This window comes from Hemiscyllium ocellatum, chromosome 41, assembly GCF_020745735.1.
Source record: "Hemiscyllium ocellatum isolate sHemOce1 chromosome 41, sHemOce1.pat.X.cur, whole genome shotgun sequence".
In the NCBI taxonomy this organism is placed as follows: Eukaryota; Metazoa; Chordata; class Chondrichthyes; order Orectolobiformes; family Hemiscylliidae; genus Hemiscyllium; species Hemiscyllium ocellatum.
Genome location: NC_083441.1, coordinates 6,275,055 through 6,289,963, shown reverse-complemented (window position 1 = coordinate 6,289,963; position 14,909 = coordinate 6,275,055).

Genomic DNA, 14,909 nt, shown 5'->3' with positions numbered 1-14,909 from the left:
AAGTGACAACGTTCCACTGCTTATTCTTCCCAAAATCAATCTAAAGAATGATGAAAAGAACTTTAATTCAGTTTAACTGCTATTATACTCATCTTGGCATTGTGATCGGTTTTGTGTTATCTCTCATTTACATTTAATACCTCATAAATGCGAATTTTTGGTCAACTCTGACAGAACACAAGTGGAGAAGGACACCTTCGAGACCATCAAGTCTGCTTCGCCTTTCACCGAGAACATGGCTGAACTAATTTCCGCAATCCCATTCTCCTGCCTTTTCTCCCCCTTAACCCATTATTCCTTTCCGATCAAAATTCTCTCTCTCTCTCTCTCTCTCTCCCCCTTTCTCTATGTCTCGAAGTAGTTGTCTCGCCAACTTCAAGAGCAGTTAAATGGTTATTGGATAAACATATGGATGAAAGTGGAATACTTTAGGTTGGACTTCAGATTGGTTTCACAGATCAGTGCAATATCGAGGGCCGAAGGGCCTGTAATGCTCTATAAATGTTCTATGTTCTCTACTGAAAGAGCGAGCTTCAACAGACTTCTGCAGGGAAAGAATTCACTACCCACAGAGATAAGGAATTTCTCCTCGTCGCTGGTTTAAATTTGCAGCACCTTAATGACCCTCAATTCATCTCATCTCCTACCTATCGATAAACAGCTGCAGCTTGCAGCATCTGGCAAGAGAAACTTCATAAGGACATAAGAAATAGGACTGGAAGTAAGGCCATTGGGCCCATCGAGTCCACTCTGCCGTTCAATCATAGCTGATGGGCATTTCAACGCCACGTACCTGCACTCTCCCGGTATCCAATAATTTCTTGCGAGATTAAAAATTTATCAATCTCTGCCTTGAAGACATTTAACATCCGGGCCTCCATTGCACTCTGAGGCAATGAATTCCACAGGCCCACCACACTCCAGCTGAAGAAACGTCTCCTTTTTTCCATTCTAGATTGAACACCTCTAATCTCAGGCTGTGCCCACGAGTTCTAGCATCCCCACCTGGCAGAAACAATTTCCCAGCCTCCACCCTTTCTAAGCCATGCATTATTTTGTAAGTTTCTATTAGACCTCACCTCAACCTTCTAAACTGTAATGAATACAATCCCAGGATCCTCGGCCATTCATCGTATGTTTGTCAATTAAGTGTCATCAGTCTTTCATTGTATTTCCTGCAGAGTAGAAAGTCCCTTCTGTTGTGAAGTTGGGTAGTGTATGTGCAGATGTGGAAGCAGGAGGTTAGAAGTTGATGTTTGCAAAATTGTAAACTGCTGAGTGGGAAGCATTTTAAAAGGTAGTGTTTTTATTTTCCATGCTTAGCAATTTAAAATGCTTCTACATAGGAAGCCCGAACAAAAACATTTGTACCAAAAGGCCATACACTTAATAGGCCAAGGAGCAGTTCTGACCAAGATCAGCAGATATTTGAATTCAACCAATCAATTTGAACCAGTCACGTAGACACAATAACCCTATTAAATTTAAATCTGATGGTTTTGACAACGTAGGACCAATCTTATTGTCAGAAGTATTGATACGTCATCAAGGGCATATGAGAATGGGCCAGTTGGAAAAAAAATCCCAGTGCGAACTGCCATTCACTGGAAGTAATGGCCCTCAACTCTCAACAGAGACTCACTGACTCTCACAGGCTCCTGTGTGTCTTCGAGAAATAACAACAGAGCCAATGACAGAGAAGGTGTTCCTGACTGAACAATGGATGGAGAATTGAATTGAACTAAATTATCGTCACGTGTACTGAGGCACAGTGAAGTCTTTGCCTTGAGAGTAATACAGGCAGATCACGCAGTTAAAAGTAGCATATATAAGTAAACCACAAGCAAGCAGCGGCAAAGGAATAAAACATATCACAACACACATAATCTGACTGTTATTTTTAGAAGCTACATTCTATTTTCTGTTATATAAGTGGGACTCTTTTTATTGGAGAGAGTGAGGACTGCAGATGCTGGAGACCAGAGTTGTTCCTGAAGAAGGGCTTATGCCCGAGACATCGATTCCCCTGTTCCTGGGATGCTTCCTGGCTGGCTGCGCTTTTCCAGCATCACTCGTTTGATTGGAGCAGCATTCCATTCGAATCCTGTTTCATTCAGGAATAGTAAGAAGTTAAAATGGATTTTTTTTCCAGTTGCTAATCGTTTAATTACGTTGCTCACTGTTCCAGCCAGATAAATTAATTGTTATTTCTTCATTTTAAAGTGAGTGTCAGGGATTTATTTCACTTAATCACGAGAAGCAGGTTACACCACTTTTCACACACGGTTTATCGAATATACAGCGGATATGTTTGGTGATGTTTCTTTTTCACTTCTCAAAGGGGTGGTCACCTGCCGCTTTCTAACATTCTGCTTTCAGATGTATAAATGGTTCTGACATTATTGTCTAGAGTCAAAAAGTCTTCAGCTGCCTCAGAGTCAATCACATCACTTTGAGAATTTTAAGCCCTTTGTTATCAACAACGGGTCCTCACTCCACAGACCAATCACACGATCCTTTATGGGAGGGGTTATTCCATGACTGAAGATTAAACAGGACCGGAATCGACCAGCTGCCAGCCAAATGTACTTTTCCACACAGTCCTTGGTGCCATTTCATTTGTAATTAAATAAATAGAACAGACTTTAAAGAAAACTCTTGAAACGTAATTTGCTATAAGCTCTGAAGAGAGGATTTAATTTTAATTTTGACTATGACATTTGAGGCAGTCCATTGAAATCTTTAGGTGAGTGTGGCTGTATTTGCGCATGCTCCTTCGACAGAAATGGAGCCTTTGTGGATAGACTTGTGATGTTTGTCTATTTAACATTGTTCCTTGTTTTTCTGACCTGTGTGCTCCTGTATCTAACTTGATTTTTAGTTCTTCATGTCTTAAATCTCTAACTAATCCGGAACACATCATTTAGAACTGAGTGTGTTTATGGTTCGGGGTATAATACGCAAAAAGAAGCTATTGACATTTATAATCTATCAGTTGAAAACACGCATGAGTTAAAACAACTCAGCTGTTGGTACAGAGTTTCTGCTGTGAGTGTTCCGTGAGCATTGTTTCGGATATGAAGCTGAATTGATGTTTTTTTATTGAATCAAATGCTGCAAACAAGTGTTTTAACAGGTTATATTTGTTTCAACTACTTAACATCGTGTAATTTGTCAATCTTTGTTGCATTGTCAAAACAAAACGTGCACTGTTTTTCTGTTTCTGTCAGAGTCACCTCATTGAAAACAAACCAACTCAAAATGTCACCTGACAAGACAGATTTCCGTCTTGGTGTTGACTGGCTCCATTATTCAAGGCCGTCGCAGTAAAACACTGAATTGGGATTTTCTCTCGAATCAGAGCAAATTTGGGGGTCTTCTCTAACCAGGAATGTGTTGTGCTGATGCAAATGCATATGCCCTCCTCATCATTTCATGGCGTTCACAATCAGGACGAAGGGGTATTTCATCACATTCTTCAACTTCCTTCTGAACATAGTCTGAGTCACGGCATAAATTGCAGTGTTGGTGCAACAGCTCAGCAACTGCAACATGAATCCCAATTCTTGCACAAAGTCTGGAATATATATAATCAAAGCTGCCACATACATCATACGGCTATATATTGAAATCAGCATTAACATTGACCATAATATGATGAAATTAGCAGAGATGACAAATAGTAGAATGACGGATCTCCTTCGACTTTCCATCTCTGGGTCTCTGGGATTCTCCCCGTTGCTGTGATTCCGGAGTCTCTTCCGGGCTCTGCTAGTCACTAAAATATGTCTGACAGTGAATGCGTTGAGGATCAGGATGATGACAAATGGGAGACATGGTGTTAGAATGTGATGGAGAAATTCAATTGCAACCCAAGCCTTTGAATACCTGGTATCAGACACAACATGGCAGAACCAAGGCATGTTCTGAAGTTGATACCATTCTGTTAACATGAAATACCAGAAAATATTCTTTGAACAGCTCAGTGCAGTCACTGTTAAGAGAACCACAACCACAGTTTTCTCAGTACAATATCTACTTTTCAGCTTCTGGGTACAAATGGCCACAAATCTGTCAAAGGTGAATGTGACGGTGAACCAGACAGAACAGTCAGTGACTGCATAAAGCAGGACAGCGTGTATATTGCACACGGGGAGTTGGGTCAGAAAGGAGAAGTGTTCCCGAAAAACAACAGGAATGTGTCTCAATATCAGGTCAAGTATAACGACCAAAAGATCCGCCACTGCCATGGCCACCAGGTAGCGAGTGATACACTTAGAGAGACCACACTTTCCCCGACACAGGACAACAATAGTCAGTACATTGACTGTGAGGAATGTGAACACACAATGTTGATATACATTCAGACTGAGTGCAAGCTTACCATTTTGATGGAGTAACATGTGGCATTTGGAAACACGTTAGTCTCTCTAGCGCTGAAGTGAATGAGTCTGTCAGTTCAATGGAGATTGGAGTCAATACATTGGAATGAAATTGACCATAAATTAAACTTGACATTTTTGGATCCCATACATCCAGAAATAAGGAGCTGCTCATAACACAATTGTGAGAATGGAGTAATTAACCTGATCCTAAACAGTCCTCTGGGTTTAACTGAGACCAATTTACAGAGCTAACATAAAAGTCAATGCTGTGTGCAGAGATCTGCCTATTCTTGAAAAATGACAGCAGTAAACTGAGGCACTTAATTTTGATACCACCCAGACATTTCTGATTAACTTCCAGTGTTAATAGTGGAGTCAGATATACTCACCAGGAACTCCAATCACAGCCAGGACAGGATAGTAGCCAGCTTGAGCGATCTGCAGTATGTAATATATCCGATCCGATAAGGATAATGGGAGGAAGCCATTATAATGTTCAAGCATATAATACGCCCATGATATACCCCGCCCCATTGCTGTGAGATTGCCAACTATTGATCTCAGGTTTGACTCCATTGTGGGAACACTTCCATCCATTTCTCTCTGTTTGCTTTCTCACCTCTCCTTTTCCAACGGATGTTCCCTGGTAATGCCCGATGTGATGTTTCCATTGACGATATGCACTCCTACAGCCATGGCTGTTGCTCATATATAGAGGGCTGTGACCTCTCCAGAGAAACGCTTAGGATCTGCAGGGATTGAAATTAATTCCAGTCACTGAAACAAACAAGTTTTGTAAACTCATGTTAAGTCTGTTTTTTTAAGTCTGACATAATTACGTTTAAAGTTAACTGAGTCGCAGGTGGGGGTGGTGTCTGAGTATCACTGAGGGAAGGGACAGAACAGAATCATTAGATTAGATTAATTACAGTGTGGAAACAGGCCCTTCGGCCCACACCAATCCGCCGAAGCGCACCCACCATCCCATTCCCTTACATTTACCCCTGCACCAAACACTACGGGCAAATTGGTTTGTCCAAATCACCTAACCTGCACATTCTTGGACTGTGGGAGGAAACCGGAGCACCCAGAGGAAACCCACGCAGACACAGGGAGAACGTGCAAACCCCACACAGTCATTCGCCTGAGGCGGGAAATGAACCCAGGTCTCTGGCGATGTGAGGCAGCAGTACTCACCACTGTGCCGCCCACTAATCTCTGAAGAACCCAGGTCAATCTTTCTTAATCTGACAGAGAGGGCAAAAGATCAATGGGAGAGGACTTACTCTGTATCGAAAATTCAGACATTGCTACTAGTGTCTGGGGAGGATTGCACGAACAAATTTATCGACAAATATATAAAAAATGAGCCATTTGATTCTCGATGGGAAATAAAATGGGTTAATTATGGATCAGCAAGACCGCATTGTGATGTGTGATGTGTGAAACTCTGATAGGACTTTGTATACATTTCAAAAGGGTGTGTTAATCAGCTCAGGCTCCATGATAATTTGATAACAGGTGAGACAGCCATCATACCATTATGATCAATGTTTTCCCTCTCAATGAAACCGACAGCATCAAAATCTGTGGTTTATCAATGAGAGAGAATCTAACTCAGGCCCCCGATGTACAATGGACTAAGCATCACTAAATCCCCACATGAACAACATCCTCGTTGTTACCTTTGAGAGAGAAAATAAGTAGCGAGCCCTTGACCTTCAATGATGTTGCCATCACTTAATGCCTGCACTATCAACATTCCGGGCTTCCCATTGAGAGAGGATAGAACCATCATTCCCTTGACATTCAAAGGTGTCACCATTACTGAAAAGCCTCAAATTCAATATCCTGGGCGTTACCATTGAGAAGGAATCAAACCACGGCTCACTGAACTTTCATAGGTGTTACCATCACTGATGCACCTCAACATCTTTGAGGTTTAAGTTGAGAGATAATCTAACAATTGCCCCTTGACGTTCAATGGGTTTGACTCACATCAGCAATCGACATCCTGGCGATTACCATTGAAAAGGAACTGAAGTAGAGCCAGACATATCAATCCTGCGCCTACAAGAACAGATAAGGTGGGAAATCCTGTAGAAAAGACTACCCTCCTCGACCACACCCCACCCTCTCAACACCTGTCCCACTCTCGATACGGCACAAGCTAGGAGTGTGATTAAATGTACACAACGCTCTTAGTCTGGCCTGATCAGAGCTTTGCAAAGCCTGAGAAGTACATCTCTGCTTTTATAGTCACATCCTCTTGGGCTGCTTAACGACATTGCAGTTCCCTTCCTCTCTACCGTTTCAAACTTCAAGTTAATCTTAACAGAAAACTGGGCGAAGAGTCCCAAGTCATTTTGTACTTCAAATTTTTGAAGTATATTCCCATTCTGAAAATCATACATGAGTCTATTTTTGGAGCCAAAGTGCGTGACCTCCCATTTGCCAATGTCGTATTCCATCTACCATTCGTTGCCCACTCTCCCAACATGTCTAATTCTACCTGAATCTCCCTGCCTCCTCAACACTATCCGTCCCTTCACCTATCTTTGCATTATTTTCATATAGGTGGCTCGCCACCATCGTGCCAAGGAGAAAGACGATAAATGGTGAGGCCAGAAAATGACGCACATGTCCTGTCAGCGATATTTGTGAAAAAGGACATCCATCAGACACATCTCAAGGATGAGTTGCACGTGATAATTTACGCAGATCACTGTGCATTAGTTTGTGTGTCTTAATGAGGAAGAAAGGACACTTGTATAGGACATCGAACAGTACAGCAAAGGAACAGTCCCTTCGGCCCATCATGCCTGTGCAGACTATGCTCGTTTTTGGTCCATAACTCTTTAATCCAAACCTATTCAAGCAGCTGCCTGAATCCCCTTCACATGTTGTTCCTGTATCAGCTTCTATTACCACCCCTGGCAGCACCTTCCAGGCACCTTCCACTCGCTGCGTAATAAAACAACTTATCTTGTACATTTCCTTTAAAACAATTCTCCCTCTTCCCTTCAACCAATGCCCCTCATACTTGACCTTACCACTCTGGGAAATAATCTGTGATCACCAATGCGCCTCATTTCTCTATATGCTCCGGTTTCCTCCCACAATCCAAACATGTGCAGGTCCGGGTGAATTGGCCATAGTGTTCAGGTGCATTATTCAGGTGCATTATTCAGGGATAATTGTAGAACATAGATAGAATAGAGAACATTGAGATTACAGCGTAGTCCAAGCCCTTTCGACCTCAATGTTGTGTTGAACTGTGGAACCAATCTGAAACCCATCTATCCAACACTATTGCATCATCATCCAGATGTTCACATCATGACCATTTGAACACCCTTAATGTTGGTGAGTATAATAGTGTTACAGGCAGGGCATTCCACGTCCTTACTACTCTCTGAGGTTAGAACCTACTCTGACATCTGCCCTATATTTATCACACCTCATTTTAAAGCTATGTCCCCTTATGCTAGACATACCAGATGGCAAAAACGATATAATTGTCCAACCGATCTAATCCTCTGATCACCTTGTACATCTCTATCAAGTCACCACTTTATCTCTTCTCTCTTACGAAAGCAGCACTCAAGTCTCTCAGCCTTTCCTCATAAGAACTTCCCCCCCCCACACCAGGCAGAATTCTGGTAAATGTCCTCTGCATCCTTTCCAATGCTTCGATATACTTCCTATCACGCGGCCACACCAGAGTTTGGTACAACAGCAACATGACCTCATGGTTCCGAAACTCAATCCCTCGACCAATAAAAGCTAACACACCTTATTCCTTCTTATCAACGCTATCGACCTGGGTTGCAACTTTCACGAATCTATCCACATTGACACCGACATTACTGTTCATTCACATTACTAAGAATCTTGCCGTTAGCCCTGTACTCTGTCTTTCTGTTACTCCTTCCAAAGTGATTCACCTCACACTTTTCCAACTCTCACCCAGCTCTTTAGTTTATCTGTATCCCTCTGTAACATACAACATCCATCCGCAATATCTGCAAATCCACCAATATTAATGTCATCCGTAAATTGACTAACCCATAATTTTGCGCCCTCATCCAGGTCATTTATAAAAGATGAAGACCAGCAGTGGCTCCAAAACAAGTCCTTGCGGTATATCACTAGTGCCTGAAAGCCAGAATGAGCATTTCCAATCAACCACCACCATCTGTCTCCTTACAGCTCGCCAACGTCTGATCCAAAGTGCAAAATCACCCTTAATCCCATGCCTCCATATTTTGGACAGTAGCCTCCCATGGGGGATCTTATCAAACGCTTCACTGAAATCCATATACACCTCACCGACTGCAGTGCGCTCATCCACCTGTTTGGTCAACTTCTCAAAGAACTCAATAAGGTTCGTGAGACACGACCTACCCTTCACGAAACCATATTGACAATCCCTAATCAAATCATTCCTTTACTGATGATTATAAATCCTACCACTTACAGTCCTTACCAGCACTTTACCCACAACCGAAGTAAGGCTCTCTGGTCTATAAGTAACAGGGTTGTCTCTACTCCTCTTCTTGAACAACGTAGAGAGCGTGTTCCTGGGAAAACACAGCAGGTTAGACAGCATCCGAGGAGCAGTAGAATTGAAGTTTAGGGCAAAAGTTCTTCATCCTTCCTGATGAAGGACTTATGCCCGAAACGTCGATTCTCCTGCTCCTCGGATGCTTCCTGACCGGCTGTGTTTTCCCAGCAACACACTTTCGACTCTGATCTCCAGCATCTGCAGTCCTCACTTTCTCCTTCTTGAACAAGGGGACAACATTTGCTGTCCTCCAGGCTACTGGCACTATTTCTGCAGCAATGACGACATAATCATCAAAGCCAGAGTCTCTGTAATCACCTCCTGTCTGCCCAAGGAATCCAAAGATAAATCCCACCCAGCCCAGTGGATTCATTTATTTTCACACTTTCCAAAATTGCTAGCACTTGCTCCTCGTGAATCTCAATCCGCTCGAGTGCAATGACCTGCATCTCAGTTTTCTTGATAATGTAGTCTTTTTCCTGTGTGAATACTGATGAAAAAATGTTCATTTAATGCCTCTCCTATCTCTTCGGACACCATACACAACTTCCCACTACTGCCCTTGAATGGCCTTAACCAGATTCGAGTCATTGATTTCCCCTGACAGACCGAGAGAGAGTTTTACTGCTTTCCAAGGTCCTGCCTGCCAAATATTTCTCATGTCCCCGCCACCTCTTCTTAGCTCTCTCTTTCAGGTCTTCATCACTAACTTGTATCTCACAAGCGCCCTAACTGAGACCTCATGTCTCATCTTTACATGTGCCTCCTTCTTCCTCTTGAGAAGAGCTTCATCAGTAGACAACGGTTCCCTCGCTTGACTACTTCCTCCATGCCTGACAGGTACATACTTGACAAGGAAATGCCGTTGCTGTTCCGAGAATAAGCTCCACATTTTAGTTTGTGTCTGTTCCCTACTTTGCTCCTTCCCCATCCTGTGTATCTTGCCTAATCGCATCATAATTGCCTTCGCCCCAGCCGGAACTCTTGCCCTGCAGTACATACCTAGCCTTTTCTATTGCTGAAATAAACATAACTAAATTATTGCCATCCAATTGTGCTCACCTCCTCCAATTCTAACACCTGGTCTGTCTCATTACCCAGTACCAAATTCAATGTGGCCTCGACTTTTGTTCGCCTATCTGCATAGTCAAGAAACACTCCTGCACGCATTGGACAAAAACTGACACATTTAAAGTACTCAAACTAACGCGTTTCCAATCAATATTTGGAAAGCTTAAGCCTCCATCGCAAATACCCTGTTACTTTCTCTCCTGTCCTGAATGAGTTTTACAAGCTTCTCCTCTTCGTCTGTCCAACTTTTTGGAGGTTCAGAGACAACTCCCATCAGGGTGACCTCTCTTTTCTGGTTTCTGACTCAGTCGATCCTACCGCAGTGGACATTTTTTCAGATGTCTGTTCTGCAACCGGAATACTGCCCTTGAATAACGATGCCACACCTCCCCCTCTTTGAGCATCTTCCCTGTTCTTACTGAAACATCAAAATCCCGGGAAACTGCAACAACCATTCCTATGCCTGCTCTATCCAAATCTCTGAAATATCCATAACATTGAAGCCCCAGGTAGCAACCATGATGCAACATCACCCACCTTATTCCGGATTCTCCTGGCATTGAAGTAGATGCACTCAACCCACCATCCTGTCTGCCAGTACACTCCTACAACCTTGAAGTCTTAATCACGACCTAACTCCACTCGACCTCCTCCTGTACACTGGAGCTACAATTCAGGTTACTATCCGCCTGGTGATTTAGTTTGAAGACTCTAGAAGAGCATTAGAACATTTCCCTCTCAGGATATTGATACCCCTATGATTCAGGTGTAGACCATCCTGTTTGTATAGGTCGCACCCTCATCTGAATGAACCCTAATTATCCAAGTATCTGAATTCTCCCTTCCACATCTTCCTTTTTGCCACGTGTTGGACTGCTGTCTCTCCCTCTTCCTCTCCTCGTTAGTACGTTGGTTCTAGCTCCTTGAATATTTGCCTTACGTCTCCATCCTTTTTCTGATATATGTGGTTGGTGGCTATGTGGAACACGACTTGGGGCTACTCCTTCTCCCACTTAAGGATCCCAAAAATGCGACCCGAGACATCACGGGTCCTGGAATCTGGGAGGCAACACACCAACCGCGGGCCTCGCTCATTCCCATAGAATCTCTTATCTGTCCCCCTAATTATGAACTCCGCAATGATTAATGCTCTACTCCTCTCCCCCCTACCACTTTCCCTTCTGAGCATCAGAGACAGACTCTGCCAGAAAACTAAACCCCATGGCTTAATCCTGGCAAGTCCCGGCTTCCAACAATATCCGAAATGGTATACTTGCGATGCAGGGGAATGGCCACAAGAGATCCCTGCTGAACTGCTTCTTACCGCTTCTAACAGTCACCCATTATCTTCAATTCTAGGATAACTACTTCCCTGGAGCTTTTATTGGTAACTGTTTCTGCCTCCCGAATGATTCTGAGTTTATCCAGTTCCAGCTTCAATACGCTAACTCTGTCTCCAAGGAGCGGGAGCTGGCTGCGCCTCCTGAAGGTGCACATAGCTGGCACGTTAATGGTGACCCTCACCTCAAACCTCTCTTCGGAGGAAGATTACACTGCCTGCACTTCCAACCCGTCTAACTTCCCTCGGTATGAAATGACAGCAATAAAAGCTGACCTGATTTCCCTCGAGTGATGAAAGGATAAAGGAGGTGATTGTTGGAAGGCCCAAAACCAACTATATTCTTGTGCAGTCCAGGCCAGTGAAAATGCTCTTGGATTTTAGCTTCAGTTTTTCTCACCCCTAAGTGCGCTATTTGCAACACCTTTCTATAAATAAATGGCAACTCGATTTGATGAATATCTGCCTATTTCTCATCTGCCTGAATACGTGATGCTCTCCATTCCTAGTTATGATGGCATTTGTACGATAACAACATTGAGGGATACATTCAGATTATTTTTCTGGTTATGCATTTTGATGCAGATGTTTTAAATTTTCATCTTTCTGCTGTAACTCAGTTAATTTCTCTGAACTAAAGATGTCTGCTGTGTGATTTATCTCTCATGCTTGTGTCATCCATTTCATCAAAAAGAGTATGTGAAAATTCCACTTCAATTTCCTTTTCTGTGCTCTTTGACCTTTCCTGTTTCATCTGGTTGAGTTGAATTGAATTGTGTTTATTGTCACGGGTACCGAGGCACAGGGAAAAGCTGTGTCTTGTGGGCAATATCGGCAGATCACAGATTTAAGTAGCTTAGATAAGAAAATAATAGGTCAACAGCGGCAAAAACAAAAACATAGGTACAGGCGAATGCTTAGAGTTTATGAGTACATTCAGTATTCCAAAAAGAGTTGGATTTTTTTTAATGAAACCGACTGGTGCATGTGTTCAGGCTTCTGTACCTTCACCCCCATGGTAGAGTCTGTAGAAAAGTATTGCCAGGGTAGGATGGATCTTTGGGAATGCTGGTGCCTTTCCTTGACAATCGGCCTGGTAGATGGATTCTATAGATGGGAGGTTGGACTTTGTGATTGTCCGGGCCGAGTTCACCACTCTCTGTAACCATCCACAATCTTGAATGGTACAGATGCCGTACCAGGGAATGGTACACCCAGACAGAATGTCCACAATGGCGCACATTTAAAAGCTGACAAGGGTATTCACCATCATGCCAAATTTCCTCAGCTGCCTGAGAAAGAAGAGGCGCTGATGGGCCTTTGTAACCAGTGCGACCACATGGAGAGCCCGAGAAAGCTTGTTGTGGATGACCACTCCCAGGAGCTTGACACTCCCCATTCGTTCCACCTCTGTGCTGATAATGTGTAGGTGGACATGAGTAACATCCCGCCAAAAGCGATTTTGTGACTTTGCAACCTCCTTGCCACACATTCCGGAGAAATCCCAGGATATGTGGCCTGCAATAATTCTGTTGTCTGAATTCCCACTGGCTTTTCAATCACGGTCAGCAGCATACCTACCGATGAATCGGCTGTATCATTGCCATTCCTGATGAAAGGCCTATGCCCGAAACGTCGATTCTCCTGCTCCTCGGATGCTGCCTGACCTGCTGTTCATTTCGCATCGTCAAATTCTCGACTCTGATCTCTAGCACCTGCACTCCACACTTCCTCCTGTATCATTACCAAGGACAGATTGAACTCCTGGAGGTGCGAGTTTGTCCAGTGCTCCTACACAGACTTCTCCACTGTACACTAGGCACACGAGCCTCACTTCACATAATTGAGCACTTCTTGTCTCACCGTGAGTTCCCATTGCTAGCACATTTTCTGCCAATAGTCGTTCTGAGGTGCATACCTCCTCATCTTTCAACAGCACAGATTGAGAGCATCCTGAGTCTCTTACTATTGTAACCTCTGTACCTGCTGCCCCTGGCCTATGTGAATACATTGTACCTTGGCTACTATTTGGATTAAGAAGATCTTGCACTTCCTCCTTGACCAACCTCCGACCAGCTTGGACATTCTGGTGCAGCTTTGTAACCTCCACTGTGCTTTCCAACAAAGTTCACTGTCTGATCCTGTTTTCCTCCATCTGGCTTCCCAGTCCCTTTCTGAGCAGACCAAAATTGTCATTTCATCTGCCTTTCCTGTATTGCAGTGAAAACACCGGAGCATTTTACCTTCTCTTTCCCCTCAAACGGTTTCCTTTTACCCTGTGATCCGTCATCCTGTTGATCATCACTAAAAATCTACCTTTCCCTTTCCACGCGTGCATTTCTCATTCTCGCTCATGGATTGAAGTTGATTTCGGAAGCCTATCGTTTGACTTATGGACCAATTCATAACCATCAGCCCTTTCAGCTGCTAATCTTGCGGTTTTAACTCTCTGCTCTTCCACGTCAGGTCTCACAACTTCAGGTAGTGCATTTTTGAACTACTCCAAAAGAATCGTCTCTCTAAAAGTGTCAAAGGTTAACGCTATAATTTATACACTTATCCAGCTTTTCAAATTACTTTGTTTGATCCTTTCAAATTCAATGCCTGTTTGACCAGGGTCCATAATTAGATTACTGAAAAGTTATGCATAGGCTTCTGGCACAAGTTCATGTGCACTTAAGATGGCTTTCTTCCCCTCCTCATATACCCCAGATACCTCATGTGAGAGTAATGCGAGGGCCTCACTAGCTCTGCCTATATATTTTTTTTGGACAAACAACACCCCCATGGTCTCTGGCCACGGCATTTGTTTAGACACCTTTTCAAATAACATTAAAAATACTTCCAGATCGTTTTCGTCAAATTTAGGCAATGCTTGAATATATTTAAAGGGTTTGTCAAAAGGCCTTTTGACTAGCATGAAACATTTCTCACCAGGGCTTTGGCTACCCTGGGTTTCTTCATTCTCGCTCAGATAACCTTCATCCTTCATTTCCAACCTTTTCAGGTGACTTTCCTGTCTAACCGCCAATTTCTGATGTTTAAGACCCTCTCTTTTTGTCCTTTCCTCCTTCTCTTTTTCAATCTCTTCTCTCTCTCTTTCTCGCTCTTCTCTCCATCTCGTTCTCTTTCCTCTGCCTTTATCCGTAATACCTTGCCTTGCTCCTCCAACTCAAGATGCTTTCTTTTCAATTTGAATTTTGGCCATCAATAAAGATTCTGATGGCGTTCCCAACAACTCACAATTCTCGTCTGTTGCTGCAATTATCTCTCTTTTTTTCAGGGGAGGAGGCAGCTCCAGCTCCAGTTTGATGGCTAATTCCAGCAGCTTGGCCTTCATTGCCTTTCGCAAAACCCTCAAAGTCATTTCTTCCACCACCAGAAAACCCTGGGTGACGTAAAGAGCCATTGTTATCCCAAGCACTGCTGAAAACAATCCAACTCAAGACCCAGAGCAAAGGACACTAATACTACCAACTTGATCCCTTCTCAAGGAGTCCCAAGTCTGTTGTGGACAAGGAAAAACCCTCTTACACGTTTCAAGAAA